Source organism: Muscardinus avellanarius (assembly GCF_963383645.1).
Source record: "Muscardinus avellanarius genome assembly, chromosome: 8".
NCBI classification, from domain to species: domain Eukaryota; kingdom Metazoa; phylum Chordata; class Mammalia; order Rodentia; family Gliridae; genus Muscardinus; species Muscardinus avellanarius.
Genome location: NC_137794.1, coordinates 9,218,284 through 9,243,627, shown reverse-complemented (window position 1 = coordinate 9,243,627; position 25,344 = coordinate 9,218,284).

The window sequence follows — 25,344 nt, the reverse complement described above, 5'->3', positions numbered from 1 at the left end:
ATGGTGATATAAGAAAATTAACCTAAAGTAAAATTCATAATCCTTCTCCTGTGGTCTAAATATTTTTACAAAATTCTCCAGTCTCTTTTGAAGATCTATTCAGTTATGTTGAGATTATTACATTATATCAATAGAATAGCGGTCAGAAAATCCCACTTATTCTTGGGGTATTACGCCTGCTCTACTTTACAGACTAAAACTGTAGCTTTCCAAAGTAAATCGCTTCTTGCTCATTAGGTCAGCCTACATTTGGTGTTTGGGGGGGAAAAAGAAGTTTCAGGTGAACTTTCTTAGAGATAAAAGGACAGCCTTGCACCTGAGTAAGAATAAAAATTATGCTCTTAAGTTTTCATAGCAGAATGTCAACTCCTGCTTGCACATCTGGTATATTAAGCATGTGGATCTTTATGTAATCAATGGCCCAGAATATAGACACTTGAGGCAGTGCTTAGGAAGTTCCATCTTTAATTGCCTTTAACCCTTTACTTACTACACCTTGTTTGGATATACCCAATATTTAGGAAAGACCGCGTTACTGACATATTGACACCCACTTCCTTTAGGATCTCAACGCTGCATCCCTATATTTTCACTATTAAAAATAAACGCTCAGGTTTGTGTTTCTAGGTGTTTTTAGGAAGGATTTAACTAACTGAATTGTTAGTGTTTGTCTCCTTTTGTTAAAGAAATCATGGAACAGAAGTTCATTAAAAACCTGTTCTGGAGATTAAAATGAGATTACTGAAATGACCTCAGATACAGATCTCCTTGTTCACTACAATCCACAATAGGTGCCCCAAAAGCAAAAACCTTTAAGTAGGAAATAGGGTTTTATTTATAGAAATGATTATGGGTGTAGATTGTGAAGATGGGGATTAAAATAGAGATGGAACAAGAAAGAGAGAGCTAGAGAGATGTGTTCATGTATGTTGATGAAGAAGATGGGAAGGCATGCCACTGGAAATACGTTTTAAAGAATCCACGAAAAACTGAACTGTTATGAGAGAGAGAAAAAAACAACCAAAATATTATCAGGAGCATCTCTGCTGACGTGGAAGTGGTCCTGGAAGTGCTTCCTTCTTGAGGTGACAGAAGCTGGGAGCAGAAGATCCCCTGGTGATCACAGAGCCACTATTTGACAAAACCTATCGAGAGCCTAGCAGGCTGGCTTCTACAATCTGTCATAAATAGTTTGCAGCATAGCATTTTCTTCCCATGCTAAAGCTCTGAGCTTGAGGACTCAGAGCAAGAAAGAATAGAAACACAGAGGAAAGTTAATGGCATCTCAATGGAAGCAGGAAAACACTGGGCCCAGGAAGCAAGCTGTACTTGTCTTGGTGCTGGTATCTCCTCTCTCTCTCTCTCTCTCTCTCTCTCTCTCTCTCTCTCTCTCTCTCTCCCGCTCTCGTTCACTCTCTCTCTCTTCTCTCTCTGTCTCTCTGTCTCTCTCTCCCCCTCTCTTTCTTACACACACACACACACACACACACACACACACACACTCATCCAAAAGTAAGTTCTCCATAAGTTTTGTCTTTTGTGCCTTCCCCAAACCTAGTTTCCCACTTAAAAATCCACATCATTGTTCACCGTGTTCTTTGTCATTGGAGGAAAAGTAATACGTAAGTGCTTAAGTGTCATTCAACAATCCATCCCGGCTCTTAGGTACCCAGTTATTAAATGTGAGGCCAGCAGTCAGTTCCATTGGTAAGGCTCCAGAGGACTTTAGTTTTCGGCGGTAGGAGCAGTGAAAGCCATGGAGAACTCAAGTGAAGAGTAAGGAATGACAGAATAGAATGCATACCTTTGTTTAGTACCTAAGGCTCTAATACCGTGTTCCCGTTACATGATCTTGTATTTATGCACTATTTGGTTTTAAGGTTGGTATATTATAATGAATAATTTAATAAAGCTACAGCCTAAATGCAAAGGAGGGAAAAAAAACAAAACATAATTACAACCTTGTGAAATGCCTTCCACGACAGCAAGAAGTCTTAAGGGCAAAAGGACTTAATAGATTCAATGACTAGCATATCATAATAATTCAAATTTGATTTTCTTTCTTCTCCCTTTCCAGTCTCAAAAATATTGCTTATTGTTTCATTAAGCATTATAAATGTTGAATTCTGATAGTAGAATAATATTGCAAATTTGAGCTTAGCATTCATTTTTACTCCTCGTTTTCTGTATCAACTCAGACCTTTCTTCAATTAAGATCATTCAGTATCTAGAGATTGCTCTGTAAAAGGAGCCACTAAGAAGAAAAATATATATATAAATTTAATAAAAGTGTGTAATAATTACCTGGCATGGTCCAGTAACTAAGTATTTTCAGTAGTTAGTTTTGTTAACTATAAAAATAAATCTTGTTTCTCTCAACCCAGGTTAAAAAAATCTCTTAAAAATGTACCTGTTCATTCTTCTTTCTATCTTTTTGTTTTGGTGGTTTGGGTGGTGATACTTGGGATAGAGCCCAGGACATTCTATCTCTGAGCCATACCCCTGACTTTATTTATTTATTTATTTATTTATTTATTTATTTATTTATTTATTTTGCGGGTCTGGGGATGGAACCCAGGGGCATTCAACCTCCGAGCTACACCCCCTGCCCTATTTCTTTTATTCTTTATTTTGAAACAGAGTCTCACTAAGTTGCAGAGGGCCTCACTAAGTAGCTGAGGCTGTCCGTGAATGGTGATTCTCCGGTCTCAGCCTCCCGAATGCCGGGATTACAAGCGTGTGCTACCATGCCCGGCACCCCTCACTTATTTTATTCTTTCATTTTGAAACAGGGCCTTTCGCTAAGTTTCTGAGAATCTTGTTAAGTTGCTGATGCTGGCCTCAAACCTGTGATCCCCTTGTCTCAGCCTCCCAAGTACTGGATCATCCTACTTTGTTAATATGTAAAATTAAATTTTTTTGCCAACTGAAAGTTATATTTCTTAAACATGCCATGGTTGTTAAGACCACAGTTGGTATAATAATGGCTTGTGATTTTTTAAAAGAAATTAAGGGATTTGCATTAAAATATTAAGGCTAACATAAAATGTGCATGTATGTATTTTAACAGAAAAGCAAGACTTGAAAGCAAATTTCACTAAAAATTATAAAATTTTCGCATATGTTGTTTTCTATATTACTTTCATATACAATTCAAGAAATATTCCTGAAAAAATAAAAGATTCCCTAGTAAAAAGTATAGGTGTTTTAAACGTTTTCCAATGGGTACCTGTTGACTTGAGATTTGAGTCCATCTGCTTTGTCCCTTGTTCCAGTTTCTTCCATTGCAGCAACATGGTTTGTGACCACATCACTTAGGACACACAATCAGATGTGCTCTTCAGTGACCTTGCTTCTATATTTGACCTTTACTTCTATCTTAGGCCCATGCAGATGGAAAGCCAACTTCAGTCAATTAAAAGAACTTCATTCTTTCATTGTCCTGGAGTCATATGAATGCCTACAAGTATTTGCAGGGGTACCTGGGTCTGGTGGCTCCTCCATCCCTACAAGCACACCTTGACACAGCTGCATCTCTGTGCACTTGTTGAGAAGCAATTGATGGACACAGTTTTCTCCATACCTTTCTTGTCCAGATACCTCCAGCTACTTTGGAGGCTGAGAAAGAAGGAGTCTAGATTCAAGGCCAGCCTGGGCAACTCCAGAGAGACCCTGTCTCAAAAACAAGAATAAATAAATAAAAAGGCTGAGGATGTATCTCAGTAGTACAGTGCTCCTGGGTTCTATCCTCAAGTACTGCAAAAACAGAAGGAGAAGGAGAAAAGAAAAAAATAATAAGAATTATTCTTTATAGAGTAAGGACAAAACTGGCTCAAATGTGAACTTGATGACTGTTCTCTGCCATAGGGTTAAAAGATATTATTTTAGTTTAAAAGTTTGTTTCCTTTTAACGTATGTATATAAAATAAAATTGATTGGAATGCCCAGATCTCCATCAACAGATGAATGGATAGCAAAACTGTGGGAAATACACACAATGGAATTCTATTCAGCCATAAAGAAGAACAAAATTATATCATTTGCAAGAAGATGGAAAGTCCTGGAGAACATTATGTTAAGTGAGACCAGCCAAGCACAGAAGGAGAAGGTACATATGTTTCCTCTAATATGTCCAAACTAGGGAACACAGAGGATACCAGTGGGACTCCAGATAATGGAGGGGAAATATCAGCAAAGTTAGAATGGAAAGATAGGAGAGGAGGAAGGCTGATCTTGATAATGAGGGTCTACATTTGAATATGTGTAAAATTATGAATATGACATGGTTATCCTGGACAACCATTGGTGGGAGGGGGGAGGGAAAATGAGGGTGGGGGAATAGAGGGCACCAAATATAGTTTAAATGTATACCATTTATGTTCAATAAAATTTTGTTTAAAAAAATTGATTGGAATGAGTAACAAAGACTTTAATATGTAGATTTTTTGTGTAGTTTGGGTTTCCTGAGGCCCACATCTGATGAGGGAGGCCATGTCTGAACAGCCATGAAATGATCTGTGCTTTATAGTTCGGTTTCCTTTCTCTATAGTCAGAAGGAAGAGATGGCGACTTCATCTCAATCTCATGGAAGAGAACAACTACAACACTGGGGGGGTGTCAATATAAAATTCATCAGAGATAGGGGAGAAAGGCAGCTATAAAGTAGAAATATATTTTAAGCAGCCAGTTATATTTTCTAAGCATTTTGAAAATATTACCTCACTGTCTTTGAACTTCTATGTGCTACTATTAGTAACATAGCTATCAAAGTAGTTGTCAGTTTACTTACGAAGGATAGTCATTTTTGTTTTGCTTTAGCTCCTCGGATTATCTAATTATGGGCTTCCTGAATTTGAGAATGGTCGCTCTTCAATTTGTGGGAAAAAAAAAATCTGCAATTATCTCTTGAAGTATTGCCTTCTGAACCATTCTCTTATATTTCTTGTGTGTCCATCTAAAGTTTTACCTGATGACTATTTTGTAAGATTTCTTTGTTCTGCATTCCCTATTTCTTGTTTTTTTTTTAATATTTTTATTGACTACATTTTTTTGTGTGGTACTGGGGTTCCTGGAAACCCTTCTACCTCCGGGCTACACTCCCAGACCTATTTTTATACTTTTTTATTTGGAAACAGAATCTCTTAAGTCAGCGCCACGCGGCTGGCTTCGAACCTGCGCGATCCTCCTGTCTCGCCTTCCAAGCGCAGTAATTACAAGCGTGCGCCACCACACCTGGCTCCCTATTTCTTTATATCTACCACTAGAGGACTAATTTTCTCATTAGCAGTGTCTAGTCTAGTGAGCAATCAATGATGACCTGAAGAAGAGGACTATCCAACAGCCTGTATTTGAGTAGCCAGAGAATTAAGAATTGTTTTAGTATTTTGAAGGTTGTAAAAATATTAGGAAATGAATGGAAAAGCAGAATATGAGACCAAAAAGGTCTGGAAAATTTGTTGATTTCTGATCTAAATTGCTACTATATATTTATACAGAATAAATATTCCCCCAAATATATAATTTCAAGTATGTTTTCCTGGTTGATTTTTTTTAAGTTTATTGAGTTTATTACTTTTTCCACATGTTTTTCTGATTCCTATTTCTGGTTCATGTTTACATGTCTTTAATCAATATTTTTAAAGTATTTTACATCCTAAAATTTTAGTATTTGAAGGCCTTTGGGTCTGCTGCTGCTACTGAATTCCTTTGCCTGCTCTCACTCAGTGTTTCATTTTCTCTATTTAAAATCAGTCTTTGAAACAACAAAAGTCCTAGAATAGCCAAAATAGTTCTCAGCAACAAGAACCATTCAGGAGGCATCACAATACCTGACTTCAAACTATACTATAGAGCCATAGTTATAAACACAGCAACTTAGTGAGACCCTGTTTCAAAATCAAGAATAAAAAATTGGGCAGGGGGTGTAGCTTGGAGGTCAAATGCCACTGGGTTCCATCCTCAGACCCGCATAAATAAATAAATAAATAAATAAATAAATAAATAAAATAATAGAAATCAATCTACCTTATGACCCACCTACCTCACTCCTGGGCATCCACCCAAAGACTGGAAACCAATGTCTTGTACAGGGAGGATGAGGAAGTGGGGTGGGAGCAGAGGGAGGCTCAGAGAGTGCTGGTTGCACATATGTCTCTGTCCTTCTGAACTTTATCATGATGATTACCACAGTAGTACATACATATTCACAATTTTACCAGCACAATTCACCATTGCCAAACTATGGAACCAGTCAAGATGTCCATCAACAGATGAATGGATGACAAAATTATGGGATATATACCGAGGGATTCTACTCAGCCGCAAAGAACACAATTATGTCATTTTCAGGGAAATGGATGGAACTGGAGAACGTTATGCTAAGTGAAGTTATCAGTCATAAAAAGTGAAAGTTGAGATGGTTTTCTTCATGTGTGGAAGCTAAGGAGAAATTGGGACTATGGGAGGGACTCCAGACAAAGGAGGAGAAGCCCTAGTGGAGCAAGGGAGGGGAACTCACTGAGGAAGATGGACTTGAGGAAGAAGACTTGAAGGGGAAACTCCTCAGTAGACATGATGCACATACACAAACTTATTGATCACGGGAAGGTAAGGAGGGAGAGGGTGTGGGGTGGGAACTGGGGGGTCGCTCAGAAAGTGCTGTGTGCGTGTGTCCCTATCACCTTGAACTTCATCAAGACGTATGATTGCAGTGCACCAATAAATTTTTAAAAAGAGGTTTTGTAAGTGAGCATGGTGGTGCACTCTTGTAATCCTAGTACTTTCCAGTAGTTGGGAGAATGAGAAAGGAGTATCACAGGTTCCAGGTCAGCCTCCGCAACTCAGTGAAACCCTCAGGAACATAGCAAGGCTCTATTGCAAAGTAAAACATGAAATAGCGCTGGGGTAGAGCTCAGAAGTAGAGTTCCCCTGGGCTCAATTTCCAGTATAAAAAAGAGAAAACAAAACCTAGTTATTCTTCTCTTTTCAGTCATTATTCTACCTCTCAGGCAAGTCTTTTAGAACTGGATTGAGGATGCTTTCCTCCGGGGGGGGGGGATGGGGGGGATACAACCTCTGTTCCTATAAATATGTAAAGGCACAGACTTTACATTCTAAATAAGAATTCTTGACTGACAGCTTTAGTTTAGTTTCAAGTAAATAGTACAAATTGCAGCTCAAAATCTATAGAAGTGAAGCTTTTGTGAACAAATTCCCCAGGAAATTTATGTTCTCTACCCAGATTTAGAAGTGAAATAATCAACTTCCTGCACTTTTCCCACACCCACTTCTCTACTTGCCTGAGGGAGCAGATCCGTTGGCTCCCAGAACCCTTTAGCAGAGGAAGCAGTGGTCATTTTCTCTTCCACTTTCTCACCTCCAGAGCTTTATCTTTGCCTGCCCCTGCCCCAGGCAGCCATTAGGCTCTAGGCTACTCACCATCGTAAGATTAAGCTCTCTCAGTATCTCCAGGCACTGGAGACTTCCTGCTCACCAACTTCCATCCTCTTAGACTCCTGTTCTTGCATCCCTAAGTATCCGTCTAAAAGGGGACTGGAAAACATTTTATTTTAGCATGTTTAGGTGTTTTCTTGTAGTAAGGTTTTAAGATTATAATCTGCCATCATAGTAGCCAGTAAAAATCTCACAAATACATGTATAACCAATTAGTAAGTACATTATTTAATTGGTTAGAGTTTCTGGGATTATAAATTAGTACAACCATGCCGGGCATGGTGATATACGCTTGTAATGACAGCATCAGGAGGCTGAGACAGGAGGACCTCGGTTCGTGAACAGCTTCAGCTACTACTTAGTGAGGCCCTTTGCAACTCAGTGAGACCCTTTTCAAAATAAAGAATAAAAAATAGGACTGGGGGTGTAGCTTGGAGGTAGAATGGCCCTGGGTTCTATCCCCAGTACCATAAATAAATAAATATAAATAAATAAATAAATAAATAAATAAATAAATAAATAAAATCACTATGGAGACCAATATGAAGCTTCTCAAAAGACTCAAAAGAGAAACACCATGTGACCCAGTTCTGCCCCTTCTTGATATCTCTCTAAGAGAATTTAAGTCAGAACACAATGGTGAAACATGCACACCCATGTTTATAGTAGCACAATTCACAATGGCCAACTTATGGGCTCAACAGATGTTTGAGAAATGGATAAGAAAATATGGTATATACACACAAGGGGTTTTTAGTCAGCCATAAAAGAGAACCAAATTATGCCATTTGCAGGAAATTAAATTGAACTAGTGGAAATATTATGCTATGTGAAATCAGCCAGTCTCACTTATGTATGGAAGAGAGAGAGAAAAACAGAAAACCAAAGGGACCTCACATAAATGAGGAGAAAGAGAAATAGAATAGCAGAAGGGGGTAGGAGGAAGGAGGCGGTGAGGGTGCATGGGAAGCTTGGTGAAGTAAACAGCTTGAATAATGCTAGTCTATATATGAAGGTATCACTACCAATCTCACCAACGTGCCTAAAGGAGAGGACAGAGGGAGCAGGTGGGATTCAGAAGTAATCGCACCAAAAGCTGTATGCATATGCATTTGTACCACATTGAACCTCCCATGATGTATGATTATAATGCACCAATAAAAGTAAACTTTATAAAAAGTTTCATTTGGGCATGGTGGTGGAAGCTTATAACCCCAGGGAGGCTGAGACAGAAGGATTGCAAGTTCCAGGCCAGCCTCAGAAACTAAACATACTAAACAATAAAAATAAAAACTGTTTCAAAATAATAAAAAAAAAATACTGGGTATTTCCCAAGTGTCTGTGGCGCTGAGCCTACACACACACACACGCAGTGGGATTTATTTTTTGCCACAAAAGATGGCTCATTACAAGTCAGTGTCTATACAGACCTCTATTTAATTGTGCTGAATTTAAAGTTGTCTCTCAGCTGCAATCAACACTTATTTATATAATATTTAAATATTGAGGCTGTAGTGGGCCTCCTATATACTCCATCAAATAGAGGTATTTTGCAGGCGTTCACAAGGCTGGAAAATGGAAACAAAATTCACTTCTCATTCTTATCAGGCCTTCCTCATAACAGGCACTTAGCTTCTGAGCAGGGCTATTTTTCTATCTTCTTATGGCCTCTCTCTCCTCTCTCTCTCTCTCTCTCTCTCTCTCTCTCTCTCTCTCTCTCTCTCTCTCTCTCACACACACACACACACACACACACACACACACACACACACCACATAATCTGGACAGTATCCTCTCTCAAAGTTTGAGTATCAATTCTTCTGGGCCCTTTCTCCTATCTCCAGAGAATCCCCCTTCAGGAGTCTGAATTTCAGTCTTCATTGTGTCTACGAGTTCCAATATTTTGACTCTGTTTCCCCAACTCCACAATGGCCACCTGGTTCCTGCAGTTCTTGTCTCCATATTACTTTAGTGGCGTCACATGTCTTTTTGAGCCCTCCAAAACATTTTTAACAATTTCCTATATTAAAACATCTATGTTGACAAAATGCTATTTCCATCTTCCTGACCACATAGCATGTATTCAGTTAATGCTTGCCTCCAATAATTTGCAAATGACAGAGTCAGCATAGAGGAATATGTCCAGCTGTTACTTGTCGGCACAGCTGTATCAGTTGACTTCACCCAACATCTGTTCTGATTAGTCAGTGTCGAAGCCATAATGACCATTAAGCATGTTGAATATCAGATACTGAGATAATGCCTCTGGCATTGAGTATTGGTGATGTCTGAAATTTGATTTGTGCATACCTCATCTGTGTGTAAATGTCACTGTCAGAGGAGCGCCGGCTCTGTTAGAGAGTGACCAAAAAACAATTCCTGGCCTGGATTTCTTTAATTTGATCTCATATAAGGCAGGCCAAAAGAAAATCTTCCTCAACCAGTCTCTGTGCTGTCTACTTAATGTCAGTTTTATTGCAACAAGAACATGTCTATCTCAGCCAGATATTGATCTTATGTTTCTAACTCATCAAATAAGCTTGCTGTATCCATACCCTCAGATAAATACACATCCCGTGTGATGTTAAGGGAGATAAGCTGGCATCAGGAATGTGGAAATGAGGCTGGGTGTGGTGGTATATGCATGTAATCCCAGTATTAGGGAGGCTGAAACAAGAGGATTGCAGGTTTGAGCCCAGCCTCAACAACTTAGTAAGGCCTTTCATAACTTAGTGAGACCCTGTTTCAAAATGTAAAAATAGGGCTAGCGGTGTAATTCAGAGGTAGAATGGCCTTAGGTTCAATCCCCAGTGCCACAAAAATGAATACATTAATAAATTAATTGACTAATTAATTAATCAAATGGAAATGTGGCTTGTGGTATAAAACCAAAATCTATCTCTGTAACCATAGAGACTACTCTGCGGCGTGTGTGCCTGGTTTTTTAGGATGGTTCCGTATAAGCAAGGTGTGGCGGTGCATGCCTGCAATCCAAGTATTTAGGAGACTGAGACAAGAGGATTGCAAGTTCAAGGCCAGCCCTAGAAACTCAGCAAGGCCCTCAGCAACTTAGTGAAACACCGGTTTCAAAATAAAGGCTGAAAAAAATTGGCCTATAGCTCAGAGGTAGAGTGCCTCTGGGCTTAATCTCCAACAGAGCAGAATAATAAATAAATAAAGGTCCTGTGTGAGAGCACAGAGATCAGAGCTTCTCTAAAATATCCTTTGCCAGGCAGGAACGCTACTGAAATTTATTGGCTCCCACATTTCCCAAAAGAAAGCCAAAAGCCTTTTATAAGAAATAATTTAGACAGACTCTGTCTAAATGGAACATGATTTCTTCTGTTTCAAATCAGCTCTCAGCACAGTATTGATCAAAGTTACCTCTCAGAGTTACCTAGAGATCAGATTATCTAAAGCAGTTATGCAAAATGCTACTGACTCAGCCTCAGTGAGGATGGGTTCCAAGAGTGGGAATTTATATTGGAGAACATTTTATTGCTATAAATTGATGATATTCTTAGTGTATAATCAAAATAATGAGCACTGTATTATAAGCACATAACCTGAGCCTGTGTTAAGTGTTTAACATGCATTCACTCATTTAACCTTTAGAGTAATCCTATTATTACTATTAAAGAAATAAGAAAATAAAGAAATAGAAAAATTACAAAATTTTCACGGAATTACACACACAACTGTTAATCGGCCAATGCAAGGCTTATTCTAAACCATGCTGCTGTGTCATGAATATCAAGGTTCACATGTCGCAATTAATCCCATCTCCCTGAAATGTCGAAGTTTCAGAGTCACTAAGATTTTCAGCACTGAATTTTAATTATAAGTGAGAAAAATTAAATTCTTACACCAAAAGTATTGGTTCAGATCTAAGACAAAGAAATACACTCACACCTATAGAGTTAACAGAGTCCTTTATTCATATATTCTTGGTGATATATTTAATGATGCCAATAAATATCATGTGGATTAATTTTATCTGCAAATACATCTAAGCTTATCTATTATTTTATTATAAGGAATACACAACTGGTACTTCATTATGCCAAGAAAGTTTGGGAAATGTTGAGGATTGTTCTGAATAACAAAAACATTGCATATCTTGTCCTACCTCACAAGTGTGTGACCTGAGAATACCAAACCCTCGAGATGACACAGAGCTATTTTATAACACCAGGCAACTGGTAAAGACAGAATGTTAAAGCACTAACAGTAAATTTTTTAAAAATACAAGAAATATTTTATGTGATTTGTTTCAGTATATTTGAATATATTTTATGGGAAAGAGATAAATATGATAGCATTCCATCTGTCAACTAGCTCATGGTTTTTAATAGTCAGCAAATTATTAAAAGGTGCTTTTGTTGAATTACCATTTGAAATTAAATGGTTTGTTTTTATTATACTTAGTTGATAGTTTCTGTGATTATAGAGGCTATCACAATATATTAGTTGAGTTTAGCAGAGTGCTATTATTTTTTTGAGTGCTGATTTAGCTTCAAGAAGATAAACATTGCCAAGATTATATTGTTAACATCCAGAATAAATAAAGAACTCAGGAAACCTAGTGCCAAAATCCACAAATAAGCCAGTCAATAAAGGAATAATTGAACTAAATAGATACTTCTCAAAAGAATAAATATAAATAGCCAACGCGCGCGCGCACACACACACACACACACACACACATACACACACACACATAGTTTTCAGTATCATTAACAATCAGAGAAATGCAAATCAAAACTATATTGAGATTTCATCTCATGCAAGTAGAATGAGAGAACCATAAAATGAATACAAATAAGGTTGGGCGTGGTGACCCATGCTTGTAATCCCAGTACTTGGAAGGCTGAGTCAGGAGGATAGCAGGTTCAAAGCCAGCCTCAACAACTTAGTGAGGCTCTCAGCAACTTAGAGAAGCCCTGTTTCCAAATAAAAAATAAAATGGGTCTAGAGGTGTGGCCAGGAGGTAGAAGGCCCCTGGGCTTCATCTCTGGTACTACACACAAATACTACTACTACTACTACTACTACTAATAATAATAATAATAATAATAGCAAATAATAAATAATGGCAAGGGTGTGGGGAAAGAGTTGTAAGTAAATACAACCCCTATGGAAAGGAATATATAGGTTTCTCAAAACACTATAACCACCATATGATCCAGCTATATAACTTCTCATTATCTTTATAAAATAAAGTCCAAATACTATAGCAAAACATACATATCCATGTCTATAGCAGCACAATTCACAATATCCAGGTTATGGAACCAACTTAGGCATCTACCAACAGATGAATGGATAAGGAAATGTGGAATATATATGAAAGGGAATTCTACTCAGCCATAAAGAAGAACAAAATTATGTTCTTTGCAGGAAAATTACTGGACCTAGAGAATGTTATGCTAAGTGAGATAATCAGACTCAAAAAAATAAGAGTTTTCGTAGAGTAGAGTAGAGTAGAGTAGCAGATGTGGACTGGAGGAGGGTGGTTGGGAGGCTGTCTCGGCCAGCACTCTCACTGGTATATCCAAAACAACAGACTACGCAACTTAGAGAAAGGAAGATTTATTTGCTCACAGGTCTTTTGTTGATTTTGTTGTTTAGTTTTTTCCTTTGGAAATTCAGGGTTCATTTCATGTGAGGCCAGAGTCTGAGTATCAGGGCATCGTGACTGGAGGGAGAGAAGGGGGAGCACTCAGTCTCTGCTCCTTACATCATGGAGGCTGGCGGCAAAGGAAGCCAGCAAGCAAGGGGAGCCAAAGACGGAAACACGTTCCCAGGGCCTCACCTTCTCCAGCCACATTTCACCTTCCTAGGTTACCACCCAGTAACTCTATTGTAATAGACGAGATTATAGCCCTCATGATGCAGTTACATCAACTCTGAACACCAATGTATGCGCTCCTTAGGGAACATTCTATAATAGAAGGATAGAGGAGGTACGGGGAAAGAAACAAACCATAAAATAATACATATATGAATATATGATTAGAAATATCATCATCATATACAATTACAATGCACCAATGCAAATTTAAAATAAAACGAATAAAGCTGAGCATGGTGGCACACACTTGTAATCCCAGCATTTGGAAGGCTGAGACAGGAGGATCATGGTTTGCAGACAGCCTCAGCTATTTAGTGAGGTCCTTTGCAACTCAAGGAAACCCTGTTTCAAAATAAAAATTAAAAAATAGGGCTGGGGGTGTAGCTCGGAGATAAAATGCCCCTAGGTTCCATCTCCAGTACCGCAAAAAAAAAAAAAAAACACTAATATATTGATTTATCTTCAAGTGATGAGGGAACAAAGGAGATCAACACTCTTGTGTTCACAATCTTTTATACAGCAAGATTCCATGATGATGAGAGCTGCTTAAGCCAGCAGTTATTTAGGGTAGAGATCAGAAGAGCCATGAGAGGCTGTGGAACACGGCAGGCAGCTAGGAACATATAGTATGAGGTCAGTTAGAAATGCGTTTAAATCCTGAATTCACTATTCTGTAGCTCCTTCAACAGTCTATGAACACCTTACAGCAAGTTTATAGTGTATGCAGATAACAGGCTCTGAAAATACAACTCAGGATTAAGATGCGCAAGTTTCATTCTATGCCACAAATGTGCAGAACCAATTATTATTTCTAAGACATCTCCTCACTTTACCTACTTTTCATCGAGAAAACTTCCATTCTTTATTTTTTACCCATCTTTTGTGACCATACCCAACTGTTTACTCTCTGTTCTCATTTCAATTCCTTTCTTCTTGCGCTTTCTAGAATACCTCACCTCCAATATTATTTAAATAACTATAAAAATGTATAGTTCTCTTTATTTATGTATTTATTTTTCCTCACCAGACCATGAAGTCCTCCAGGACCCAAACTTATCAGCTATGCATCCCTAACTCTTAACACAGGGACAGAGAAATAGCAATCATTTAGGATGTGCTACAAGATAAAAAATTAAAACGGGAAAAGATGAAAGCATAAGCAGCTGAATTAAGGGTTATGTGGAATTTGTCCTGACCTCAAGGCTCAAACTAGAATGCAGCATTCGCAGAAAACCATACTGGAGGGGTTGACTGAGGATGCTCAGAGTGAAAGGGAAAAGCGAACCCAAAGTGCAGGCAGAAAACAGAACAAACAAATCTGATGCTGAGCCAGTTAGCCACCCACTTAACTGCTGTGGGAACGAGTTTTGAGTTTTGGAGGAAAGAAGAGAGAGGCCCCACAGATTCACAAGATTGGGAGTTGATACCTAGAGCAAGAATGACCAACACAAAAGTTTGAAAGAAGGAAAACACCAAAACAATTTTAGAGAGATGATGTTCACCCTATATTTCACTGTCCCCTAAGAGCTTCAAACATTTTAGTAAACAGCTCTTTACGTTTTTCTACATCTTCTCTATGACTTTATTTTAAAAGTAATCGATAAATGAACTTTAAGTATGAAGTAAATATAAGGACAAAAATTATTTCTGATTACCAGTATTTATTTCCAATATCAATACTAATTGAGTTCTTATACCTCTGATGATCTTCTTTCCTTTTATGACAAACTAGAATGCACCTGCTGGGTTTTTTTTTAGGTTATCGTGCAAAGTTATATTTCTAAAAATAAATTGGGGTCCAGTTAGGTAATTGCTTTTTTAATTTTTTTAAAATCTTTGTGAAGTGGAATGATAAATTTTTGGAGACTTTTTAATCAGCTAATTTTATCTGCTTGATTTTAATAAATTCTAATTACATATAAACTAAGCAATGTTCTCTAATGCTTCAAATTCACACATATTCACCAAACAATGAGCATCTTGAATCAGTAGTCATCCAAATATTCTTAGAGTTTATTATGGAAGTAGGTCAAAAAGAAAAGAGTATCAGATTCTTTCTTAGGTAATTAGATACTCTAGAGTCAGCGATCTAAAGAAGTTTTTGTAACTTGTATTTAAGCTTTTTAAAAGTGGAAATAGAATTCAGACATTATAGAATATATTACTGTAAAATATAGACTTCAGTGAGATTCACTATATTTGTAATGTTGGGTAACTATCATCACTAGCCAACTAGCCAATCTCAGACAATTTGATCACCCTGAAAAACACACTTTATAGCTGTTAGCATTTTACATTTCCTAAACCTGTGATAACCACTGATTTTTTTTTTTTTTTTTTTTTTTTTTAGTACTGGGGATTGAACTCAGGGGCATACTACCTCTGAGCTATACCCCCAACCCTTTATTTATTTATTTATTTATTTATTTATTTATTTATTTATTATTTATTTGTGGTGGTACTGGGGTTCCTGGAAGCCCTTCTACCTCCGGGATACACTCCCAGACCTATTTTTTATATATATTTTTATTTGGAAACAGGGTCTCCTAAGCCAGCGTGGCTGGCTTCGAACCTGCAGGTTCCTCCTGTCTCCGCCTCCCAAGCGCGGGGATTACAAGCTGCACCAACACGCCCAGCTACTTTTTATTTTTTATTTTGAAACTGAGTCTCATTAAGTTGCAGAGGGCCTCACTAAGTGGCTGAGGCTGACTGCAAACCTGCAGGCCTACTGTCTCAGCCTCCCTAGTACTGAAATTGCAAGTCTGTGCCACCATCTTCACCTCAGTCATCTATTTCTTTTCTCTATGAATGTGTGTATTCTGGACACACACGTGTGTGTGTGTGTGTGTGTGTGTGTGTGTGTGTGTGTGTGAGAGAGAGAGAGAGAGAGAGAGAGAGAGAGAGAGAGAAGAGAGAGAAGAGAGAGACTGGGAATCAAACCCAGGAGCATTCTACCTTCAAGCTACACCCTCAGCCCTATTCAACTTTTTAGCTTGAAACAAGATCTCATTAAATTGCCAACGTTAGCTCTGAACCGACATACATTCCTCCTGCCTCAGACTCCAAAGTACTGGGATCATAGGTATGCATCACTATGCTCGGTTTGGATTTTTTTTTTTTTTGGTGGGGGGGCGGGTCTGGGGATGGAATCCAGTGGCATTCGACCTCCAAGCTACAACCCCTCCCCTATTTTTAATTCTTTATTTTGAAATCAGGTCTCACTGAGTTGCAGAGGGCCTCACTAAGTAGCTGAGGTTTTCCTCGAACCGTGATCCTCTGGCCTCAGCCTCCCGAATGCTGGGATTACAAGTGTGTGCCACCACGACCGGCTATCGGTTTGGATATTTTAACTAAATAGAACACTACAATATGCCTACATACTGTATTGTCTCGTTTGTTTAACAAATGAAGGAAGACAGACATAAAATCCTAGTTTTATGACTAGCTTTCTTCATCGAACTTAATATTGTAACAGGTATCAATACTTTACTTTTTTCCATGGCTGGAAAAAATTCTACTGTATGGATATACCACACTTGCTAAGTCCATCTATCAGCTGAAAATTTAGGCTGCTTCTACTTTGGGATATTATAAATAACACTACTCTGAACCTTCTTCTACAAGATTTTGTATAAGCGTGTGTTTTCATCTTTCTTGGGCACTTACATAGCAGTGTAATCACCGTGCATATGTTAATTCCATAGTTAAATTTTTTTAAATTGTTAGTTTTCTAATGTGGTTGTATCATTTTCCATTTATACCAATACTATAAAGGGTTTCATATTTGTCCACACCTTTGCCAACCCTTATTATTTTACATTTTTTATAGTCATCCTGCTGCATGTGAAGTGGAAACATTTTTAAAATACTTTTCTTTCTAATTTTATGTAAGGAAGTCAAGATGAAGCAATCTAGCCCGACACAGTAGCACACATCTGTAATCCCAGGGCTTGGGGGAATGAGACAGGAGGATCACAAGTTTGAGGACAGCTTCAGCCGCGTAATGAGACTCGCAGCAATCTAGAGAAACCTTGTTTCAAAACCAAAATTAAAAGGGCTAGAGCTATAGCTCAGAAGTATAGCTTCCCTGGGTTTAATTCTCAGTAACACACAGAGAGAGAGAGAGAGAGAGAGAGAGAGAGAGAGAGAGAGAGAGAGAGAGAGAGAGAGAGAGAGAGAGAGAAACAATTTGTTTCATGGTTAAATAGATAGATATTGACTATATATTGTTCTCCAATGCACACAAAAATAATTTCATAAAATAGACTATATACTTGAACCTAGAAATTCTCAAAGAAAAAGTATACAGTAGGACACATTCATTACCATAATGCAAAATAAAAAAACAATAAAATAATATTACAAGCCCCATATAACCATAGAGCCTGGCTCCTACACATCTATGAAAAATAAACCCAGACATACAAATAATCCATGAATTTTAAAATCGAAATTGAATGTTTTTTGAGAAAATCTAGAATTGAACCATTATGCAATTACAACACGCAGACATATCATGATGTATAATATGAAGCAGAGAAATCCCCAGAAGTAATCATGGCCTTGGAAATATTTGTTGGGACCGGAAGGCTTGTAAAGAACAAAGAACAAAGTTCAACAAAGCTCAACGATGGCATTTAATATAAAAATTAAACTGAAAACTACTACCGCTAATAGAATCAACAAAGTTGTGAAAATTAACATCAGTAAACAATTCTCAAGAGCAGTATGTGGAACAAAAGAAGTTGGGTACAGAAGTTGCATACATTTTGTATGAATTCCAAGAACAAATAAAATAATGTCTCATGATAGAAATCTATGTAATAGCTGCCTCTGGAAATAGAGTAATATCAGAAAAACTTTAAAAGATATAAAAATTTTTCTACTCATAAAAAATTTAGGTATTTACTTTATTCCATACATAAAGACCTAAATACAAAACATAATTTAAAATACTTAAAAGATTGGGAAGTATTTTTAACTTTAAAAACATAAAGTCTCCTTATTTTTTTTGAAAGCTTGAAATCAAGATTTATATATAAATAATACTAAATCTGAACAAATCAATAGTAAATATTTTATGTGGTATAAAATACCTTGAGAAGATTTCTTAAAGAAAACAAGAAAATATTTTTTCAACTTATAATAGTATCACGATGCATATATCTCTACAAATCAATAGAGAAAAAGATAAAAATTCAAATTTAAATATTAATATGGGCAAAGTTTATGAACAGGAATTTCATGAAAGAGAAACTACAAACAGCTGATAAACATGTCAAAGACTCTCAATTTTGTAGTACTAATTAAAGTAATGAGGGCTCAGTAGTAAAGCACTTACCTTTTATGCATGATACCCTGGGTTCAATCCCCATTACCTCAAAACAACAACAACAACAACATTAATAATAATATACTATTTTTATTTATTTAAATGGAAAAATTAAATGTTTTTCAGTATTGAGTGTTGGGATGAAAACAACTGATATTTTAATATTCTTCTTATAATAGTGCAAATTAGTATAGTTACTCTGTAGGTCATGTTGTAAGAACAAAATTAATATTATGCATCTTCTGTGACCTAGAAATTCAATGTTTTGGTATCCAAACTTGAGAATATTTTGCACATATATACAAAAAGACAGATATCAGGATTTTCAATATATGACTGCTTATAGTAGAAAAAATAAAACTCAACTTATATGTCCATCAATAAAAGTATAGCTCGAGAGCCGGGCATGGTGGCGCACGCTTGTAATCCCAGCATTCAGAAGGCTGAGAATCGAGGATCGTTCGTGGACAGCCTCAGCTACTTAGTGAGGCCTCTGCAAGTTAGTGAAACCCGGTTTCAAAATAAAGAATAAAAAAGAGGGCAGGGAGTGTGGCTCGGAGGTCGAATGCCCCTGGGTTCCATCCCCAGACCCGCAAAAAAAAAAAAAAAAAAAAAAGTACAGCTCAAAATCAAGATCAATCAGTTGTGTTAATGTATTAACAAAATATATATGTATAATAAATCACTATGCAACAGTAAAAAGAAATGAACACTATCGATATTATATCAAAATAGATAACAAAAGTTTGGTTTTCCAAGTACTGGGATTCCAAGTGTATGCTGCTGTGCCTGGCTGCAACTTATATTTTAAGCATACACACACACACACACACACACACACACACACACACACACACACGCTATATATTTTATATATTTTCAATGAATTCAAACACATGTATGTAAAAAGGGCTAAAAAGAATAAAAATTGTCCATCTAACATGGGCTGTTGCCTCCGGGATAGTGACAGCAAACCAGGATGTGACAGAGAGAAGGTAAACTAAGACCCGTCCTTTTCACATTGCAAGGCCTTGAAAATCAGAATGATTTATGCATTGCTGTAAATTTTAAAGTACTGGGGACGCTTTTGTCCTGGGTGGCATAACTCAAGTAAATACTATTTTCACAATAATATATATTATTTACTTTTCCAAAATGTGAGTAAAAGAAGTAAGAGGAAAGTGGAGGGATGAGGAGAAAGGAGTGTGAGTAACCAGAGGGGAGGGAAGGTGTTTTCTGTTTGCTGTATACATCCCTTTACCACCAGTAGTGTCTCTCTGAAGTCAAGAGTCACCTGGATCTGACTAATGGGCTGCAAAGGGCACACGTCTTCCTTGAGCCTCAATGTTCTCATCAGATAAAAGAAAAGGCAAGACTTGGTTTTCATTTAGGGCCCCTTTCAGGTAGAATATTTTACAATTCTGTACGGGTGCAAGACTTCTTCTTTAGAGTCTGAATAGGGAGCAACATTTGACCATTTCAACGGGGAAATTGTAAATTTTTCACAGAATAAGGAATTTAGATTGCTCTATTCTCTCCTCTCCCTTCCTCCCTTTATTTCTATTTATTTATCTCCTCCAAAGAGTAATTACGACTTTCAACAATCACAACCCATTTATCAAGAGAAAATAAGAATTACCATCTTGTCAGTATGGCGGCATGCACCTATAATCCCAGTACTTGGGAGACTGACACAGAAGGTTTTCAGGTTCCAGGCCAGCACTGTGGTGACTTAATGATATTCTAAGTAAAAAAAAATGAAAATGCCTGGAAGTGCAGCACAGTGCAGAATACCCCTGAGTGCAATCCCGAGTACCAAAACAATAAAAAAGAAGAAGAATTTCCCAGTATATTCGTATATTGTTCTACTTCTTAGGCTGCTTGACAAAGTGTTACCATGGTACAAGAGAATGGCAAGACCATTGTAATTCTTCTGAGATGCATCTTGTGAGGTGGGGCAGCCTCTGTTCCATGCTTCCCCACCATCCAGTTCAGCCCGTTTCTTCTAAATTATTACTGCTTTCCATCTTTGAATGTCCAAGGTCTAATTCAAAGCTTAGTCTAAGGAAAGTACCTACGTGCCTTACTAAATATCCTTTCTGGGCATACCATACTGTGAATTAAATATTAAATAAAACCAGACTTCTGTAGCTGTGATGATGTGGGGAGGCTGAAACTATTTAGAGCCCTTTGAAATCTCAATAATAGATAAATTTCTACTTAGTTACTTGAAAGCGAGTTCCTATCACTCTCTCTAAGGGGGAGACTCCAGATGCCAATAAGTCAAGTCACTGACTTGATATCTCACACCGAAGCGGGATTAAAATCTGAATTCATGACTTCTGAACTCTCCTTCTTGCTTCTATGAGACACTCAGGACAACTTTCTCTCTGATCTCTTCCATTTGACTAGCATATCTCTGTAAAATCCCCTCTTCACTTTAACCCCCTTGTTATCATCAATCGATTCTAGATGTCTTGCTGTCCTTATCTCCACTTCCCTGACAGCTTTAACCGCTGTGGTACTTCCTGGCCAGCCCTCACGTCACCGTCTCCAAGTGTACACACAGCCTCAGCCAGGGTTTATTAGTGTGTTTCTTCACCTTTCTCTTTCTGAGGGATTGCAATCGAGAAAGTTGCAATTATGCTTGCCCCCCAGACTACTTTGGAACTCTACCACCCTCTTGAGTTTTAATATTTGTCTCTTGTACTTACTTGGTTCCTTAATATGCTTCCTCAGAGTTTAATTCTCTGGTACTGTTGTATTCAGTTTTCTCATTTTTACCCTTCTATGTGCACAACATCACGTGGGCTAGAGTATTAAACTTGCCTCTTGTTTTCCATTTTCAATAAAATCCTACCTGTCTATAAGCAAGAGATCTAACACAATTTCTCCTTCAATTACATTAGCTCCGGTTGGTAACAGAAAGTCACAGTTCTCCAATTCAGTAACTCCTTTGATCCTTCATGAGTCTTTAACCCAGCAGATGTCTGGGGAATCTAAGTCCCCTTGGAGTTCAACATTATGAAAGTTCAACTGACCTCAGCAGCTGGTTCCCCCTCACCTACCATTTCCGTGGCCTATAGCAGATGCTCCGTAGGACTGTCTTTGTTTTGTAGTCTTTTTTCTCTCTCTCTCACCCCTAAACCCAGAAAACTCTGTATGAACCCAACCCTATCTGCTTAGACTACTTTGTGAAGCATGTGAAAATTTTAGAAAAAATTAAATCATTTGAATGAAAACTGGTATTGAGAAGTGTTTTTCGGGGGGGGGGGCAAGAAAATAGGGTTAGTGATCATGGTCAGAAAGGAAGGCAAATATTATCATTATTGATATGGGGCTCTTCATTCCAAATTACCCAATGTCCAGTCAGCATCAAATCTATTTAAGATCCTAAACCCACCAGGCCAAAGAGAAAAAGCTCTACTCCCCAAAGTATCGCTGAGGTTCCCCAGTGCTGCCTCGTTAGGGGATTTCCTCCCTCCCCCCAAAAAAGTGTATTCTCTACCCATTTCTTAGGATCTACTCCACTTTTACTCCTGCTAATTTTTCAACTCCTAATGAACAATTGTACACGTACTACATTCAGGAGATTTCAGTTTGGTGTGCCTCCATACCCATGAACTAACACACTGTTCATGTTATGCCTAATACAGTTCTTCTGTAAATAGAATTCAGGAACATACCGTGTGACACAAGGATTAAGAACTGGTGTCCAAAGGAAAGCTTCACATCAGAGTCCTTTCACTGCTTTTACTATTTAAGTCAGTCTCAGTCTACCTATCTATCAATGGGTGAGGATGATATCAATTTATGTCATCAGTTAATAGCAGAGATTAAGTGTTTAGAATGCTTAGCATAATTCTTAGGACATAGTAGGCACTCCATCAATATTTTCTATCATTAATACATGCTCTGAAAACGTAGGCTGATTTTAAAATATAAATGTCTAATCTATGTCATTAATCACAAGAAGTTTTTTCAAATCCTGGTTTTATTTATTTTTTTATTTTTATTTTTTGGTGGTACTGGGGGTGGAACCCAGAAGCTTTCTACCTCCGGGTTATACTCCCAGACCTTTTTTATATATTTTTTTGGAAACAGGGTCTCACTAAGTTGCTAAAAGCCTTACTAAGTAGCTGAGGCTGGCTTTGAACCTGTGTGATCCTCCTGCCTCAGCCTCCAAAGCGCGGGGATTACAAGTGTGCGCCACCACGCCTGGCTAAATCTTGATTTTAAATGATCTCCTTTCTCTATTTATGAGGAACGTCAAGAACTGACTATATTTTAAAAAATGGGATAAAAATTTCAACATGACTTCCCCAGAATCATATTCTGCCTTAGGCCATTCTAATACCCACTGAATTTTTACAAATTTTGATAATTCCCTGTTTAGCATCATAAAGTCAGAGAATAGTAGAAGAGGAAAGTATCAACTTCAAATTTATTATAGTACTATGGAGTTTCATAAAAACTTGATAATATGTTTTATGAAGGATTCTTCCTACTTCCCTATGAGGGTATCTACCCTGACCATCAGCATTCCAAAGAACAGCAAATCCAGTGCCTGGAGACTGGAATTAACTTAATGCCAAGTTGGCATTGTCTCTCAGGAGACATCCTTTGGCATTTCTCCATACCATAATTTCTAAATAGGAAACCACTATATCAGATTCCTGGGGAGAATCTATATGTCATATTAGTAGCAAACTTCATAATTTTAAGGAAAAAGTCACCAAGTTTCTATGTAATCTTCTTCCTGGAAAACTAGGATTAAAAACTCCACACTGTAGCCCCGTGACCCAGTTGGGTTGTAAAGGCACTTGCCTGGTTAAAAATCCCTAGTTCCTAAAAATAATGTGAGGCAGAAGGGTAAAAGGAATCTCTAGTTCTTCTGTAGCTAGACACTAAGTGAGAGAATAATATTAACCATAAACTCGAAGTCCTTTTCTTTGGGCTCTGAATGACAGAAATTTCACAGGGAGACCAACAGCACAAGAACCTGATATCAAAATAATACTCCAAGATGAATCTTATAAACTACTTGTGACAAAGCCTGCTTTTCAACAAGCCAGAGAATATTAGGGCATTTGTCTAGCTACTTTTAAATTTATAAAAGTTGGGTGTATTCATTTCGAGTCACCCCCTCATGCCATTTTGGCATGGGGCTGTATTTCTATTTTCTGTATTTCTATCTTTTAATAGACTTCTTTAAATCTTCAAAAAAAATAAATTTATAAAATTTTTCAATTTTTCTGGGACAGAGACCCTGGGCTCATGTCACAATGACAGTTATTCCTTCGAGACCTCTCTCACAGCCCTACAAGATTCCCTCAGTTCTTTTTTGGGGATAATTAAACTCCGTCACCACTTCAGTTTATTTCGTCACCACTTCAGTTTATTCCTTTGTGAGTGAAGGCTATAACCTTGTGGAAACGGCCCAAAGGATAATTGTGAGATTATTTATTAACAGGCCAGTAGCACATCAGCAGATGTCTATGGTTCTCCATTCTCATTAACAGTGGAGAAGAGGGAGAAAGTGAACAGAGGTAGAGTAGAGATAAAGGAGATACATACAAATCAAAGTGCCAGTAAGTATCAAAAATACTCCTTTCCAAACCTTAGCCCCTGGACTGTGTTCCCGAAGCTGCCAGTGAGCAGAAAAGTGAAGGATTGGAATCACAGCGCACACTCTTTTCTTTGCCCAGCTTCACACTAGGTTTCTTGTGTGCTGAATTAGATGGGAGACAGTAAAAACAAGTGAGAGGCTTAAACAATTCACAGCAGAAATAATCACCTCCTCTTCTGTTTTCTGTTCAAAATCCAAAATAGACAGATGCAAAATATCAACAGTCATTATCACACTTTCTCAACTTTGAAGGTTAGTTAAGGTTGAGGAACAGAAATGACCAAGTTAATGAGGTTAGTTTAGGTTTAGGAACAGAAATGACCAAGTTTTCTGCCTTTGTCTCTGTCTTCCAAAAGTGTAGACAAGACTTTTTAACCTTGATTTTGTGGGCATCTGAGGCTGAGTGCTTGTTGTATTCAGCTTCCTGCAGGATGATCAGCAGTGTTCCTGGGCTCTACCCACCAGATTTCAGCAGCTCGGCTCTTCTAGGGTGTGACCACCATAAGCAACTAAGGTTGTAGTTCACTGCAGCTAAGGTTGTGACCACCAAACCACATCTCCAGACCTTCCCCAGTGAATCCTGGTGGACACCACCAGGTGAGAACCCCTGGTGTTCTGGTCATTCCTTTTTACTCTCATGCCAATGTTTACTTCTCCATAACTCTTTCTACTATACAAAGAATCCCAGCAAAGTCGACAAAGGTTGCCGTGAGCATTGTTCTCTTTGTCTTGCATTCTTTGTCTAATCTCACTCTGTTGTTATTTTGACATACATGTATACAAACACACACACACACACACACACACACACACACACACACACACTTAAACCTTTTATCTCCCAAGCCTGCATGTTAAAGATGAAAAGGACCCCATTCGTCTTTGCTGCCACATTAACTCTTAAGCCTTTTCAGACTAATAATTCAGTAGATGAAGAGTTGTCCGGGAACACGGCTTGCCAACTCACAGTGCGACCTGAGAGTAGCGCTATGCAGTCATTTCAGCCAGAATAAAAAAATTTAAAGCAAAATACCAAATGACCCTCTCATCCGGTTAGCGCTTTATAGTTCAGTGTGG